The sequence below is a fragment of the Macaca nemestrina genome, chromosome X (assembly GCF_043159975.1).
Source record: "Macaca nemestrina isolate mMacNem1 chromosome X, mMacNem.hap1, whole genome shotgun sequence".
In the NCBI taxonomy this organism is placed as follows: domain Eukaryota; kingdom Metazoa; phylum Chordata; class Mammalia; order Primates; family Cercopithecidae; genus Macaca; species Macaca nemestrina.
Genome location: NC_092145.1, coordinates 25,211,225 through 25,214,599, shown reverse-complemented (window position 1 = coordinate 25,214,599; position 3,375 = coordinate 25,211,225). Strand labels below are relative to the sequence as shown.

At 46.9% G+C, this 3,375-nt stretch overlaps 1 pseudogene; it reads right to left on the bottom strand.

Annotated features, from left to right (window-relative positions):
* Positions 1-1,168: 1,168 nt before the first annotated feature.
* On the bottom strand, positions 1,169-3,108 carry LOC105481444 (eukaryotic translation initiation factor 4B pseudogene; annotated as a pseudogene).
* Positions 3,109-3,375: the final 267 nt, after the last annotated feature.

The following is a 3,375-nucleotide window of genomic DNA, read 5'->3' as shown; positions in this document are numbered from 1 at the left end:
ACACATTGGTCTGGCCACCTCATGAATCCAACAGGCATTGATGTGGCATTTCAGTGGAGAAGGAAACTTGGGGGGAAAGCTCATCAAGGTTGTAAGAAAGGCTCCCAATTTAACTGTCCCTGTCCCTATTTATCCACCATCCAAGACCATCCATTATTCTAGAGCACTCTGATCTATAAAAGGGGTCAAAGCATCAGGAGCAGGCAAAGAGTGAGAACCAAAAGACGTCAAGAAACCGATTTGCTTGAGAAAAGCAGCGATTCTCCCTTTCACAGCTCTCCATGGCTGATAGAGAAAATGCCCAAAATATCATCTATGTGACTTAGAGACTGCTTTTTGGGAGGTTAAGAGTAGCACAAAGAACTTAAGATGACGACAAGAGTCTAAATTTTTAGTTTCAAGGTTTCAACAGAATGTGGATGTATTCAAACTTTCAAAAAGGACAGTGTTTAGAAAGGGTAAAACTAGGACACAGAAAACACTGGGAATTACCACGACCCGCAAGTGCTTCCAACTCCAGGAAATAACCATTCATGTGTTTGCTGGAGGTCACACAATTTTCCCCTATTACCTGATGCAAAATGACTCATCACTTCCCAAAAGCTTCTTTTCAAACCACGATTTTCCCATTTGTTTTGGTCCAATGCAGTCCTATTCTTTATGGCCTATATAGTCTCACTCCCAACTACCCCACGGGGGGTTAAAAAAAAAAAGAATTCCCCCTAGGCTGGCCCCCAAAACTCAGAATTAAATAAGAGGAGGGGCTGGCAGCCTCCTGGAGACTAAAACAACTTGAGGCTAAATCTACCTTTCCAAGAGTGGAAGATTTATTCAGATAATGTTTGAGAATTCATATTTGCCACAATAGGATAAAAACTAAAAGGTAGAAGTCTCACACTTTTCCTTCTACCTCCCTCCCCTACTGCCCAACCAGGTTCCAGACTCTATATCACTGTCATTACCATTTCTACTAAATGGAGGCCCCTAGGCACTAATCACACTGGCAACTGCATGGTGACATAATGCAGCACAACATTTCCTCTAAAAAACAGTAGTCCTTTTCTCTCTGGCTGTATTGGTGATTCCCCAGTTACTTCAGTACTTTAAAGGCTGCAGCAGCATGCAAAAGAATTTCATTTTTTGTTTTTTAAAAAAGGTAAGAAAGGCCTTCAGGAGATGGTGAGTTTTATTTTGTCTTGTCTGGATAGAGGTTTTGATTTGCTCTCGAATGTTCCAGGGTGGAGAGAAACTAGGAGAAAGCACAGGATGTAGAGGTCTATTTGGCATAATCTTCTCCCTCGTTTTCATCTTCACCATCAACAGCGAGAGCAGCATACTTGCTTGCAGAACTGAACTTGGAAGCTGAATTTTTCCTCAGGTTTCTTTGGCTCAGGTGCAGATCTGCAGTCTTGATCCTTTTTGCCATCTTTCCTATCTGACTCCTTCCAGTGGTCTTTGTTCCCTCCATCTCCTGGACCACGGTTAGAGTTCCCAGTTTGGCCTTTTGGGACATTCATCCCATCTATTTTATTTTCATCTTTCCTTGCTGGTCCTTCCTCAGATGGTTGAGCTGGAGCTACTTTTCCCCTACCACTTGTAGGGGATTGCTGCTCTGTGTCTGAGCTTTGAGATGGAGCAGGAGGGTTAGAACTTCGCTTCACCCAAGCATTCTCCTTTGGTGGAGGGACTGGCATTACCTTTAGGGGCTGATCAGGTTTGGGAGGTTTAGAAGTTGGAGAGTGACAATCTTCCTCCTTATTGAGTGTTTCATTTTCTAGAGACTTCTCACTCTCTCTCCGTGCATTTCTGCCAGATGTGGTGGAGGTCCCAGTCTGCGATGACTCACTTCCTGTCCTCGACTGTTCCCGTTCCTGAGTTTCTTCACTTCGCCAGCTTGGGTGTCCCTCCCGAGGCCATCGTTCTAGTTTTGGCTCATCCAGTTGATGCTGCAACTTCTCTTGTTCCTTCTGTAGCCGTTCTTCTACTTCTCTTTCTCTAGCAGCTGTGTCAATGGGCTTTGCCCGTCCAAAGATAGAAGCAGCTCGACTGGACTGGGAGGTACTAGCAGAGGAATCATCTTCCTTAGGAGTACTCTGAGGCTTTAGATTCAGTTTGGGTCTTTGGCGGGGGGACCGCTATCATCACGCCTATAATCATCCCGAGAGTAATCATCTCTGGAGCTCCACGACCGATCATCCCGTCTGTCGTATCGGTCTTCATAGCAGTCCCCACCTCTTCTATAGTCATCATCCCTGCGATACCCACTGCCAAATGCTCTTCTGCCACTGCCTATCCAGGAATAGTCTCTGCTGCCTCTGCTGCCTCAGTCATCATAGCGATCCCAGCCACCATATGGAGCCATATCCCGGCATGGGCCATCCCAATACCCATCCCGATATCCATCATGATACCGGTCTGAATCATAACGATCTCGATACTTGTCTCCAAAGCTATCATCACCTCTTCTAGGTGGGTAGTCATTAAAGCTGTCTGTAGCAGGACGAGCCCTCCAGTCTGTATCAGTTTTGTCAGAATCCTGATTTCTATTACGGCCGAAAGAACGATCATCCCAGTCTTTATCCTGTACTTGATCAGCAACGTCCACTTGAATTCTTCTGTTACCTAGAGACTCTTCATTGAGACTCAGGGCATTGAGCAGGGAATCCAGTTCCTCAAATTCAGCATAACCAAAACCTTTCAGCCTCTCTGGATTGCTGGGTTCACGTGGTAAATGCACTGCACTGATATTTAATCCTCTAAAGAACTCCTTAATTGACTCTTCTCTAACATCATAGGGTAGGTTCCCTAGAAAAGCAGTGTAGGGTAGGGTGGCGATTTGGGAAGACGGCTCCGGTCGATATTGGGTTCCCGAGCAGCCCGTGGAGCAGTGGGAAGGATGGAATGGTCTAATTGGAGGCGCCATATGCACATTGTCATCATTACTGTGCCAAGTTGTTGAAATTCTCCTTCCAGGTCATCCGTTTCATCAGCCCAGCTGACTGGTTTGGAAACATAGGTGCTTCCCCCACCAGTACCCCCATCCTCAGCCAGAAAGTCTGTTAGGGAGATAGTCTTCGCCTTCTTATTCTTTTTTGCTGAGGCTGCCATGTTGGGAGAGCTTCTCTCTCTCTCTCTCTCTGTCTCTCTCTCTCTCTCTCAATCTCTTTCTCCCTTCCCTTCCCTCCCCTTCCCTTCCCTCCCCTCCCCTCCCCTTCCCTCCCCTCCCCTTCCCTCCTCCCCTCCCCTCCCCTTCCCTCCTCCCCTCACCTCCCCTTCCCTCCTCCCCTCCCCTCCCCTTCCCTCCTCCCCTTCCCTTCCCTTCCCTTCTTTCTTTGAGTTTTCTTTGAGTTTCACTCTGTCACCCAGGCTGGAGTG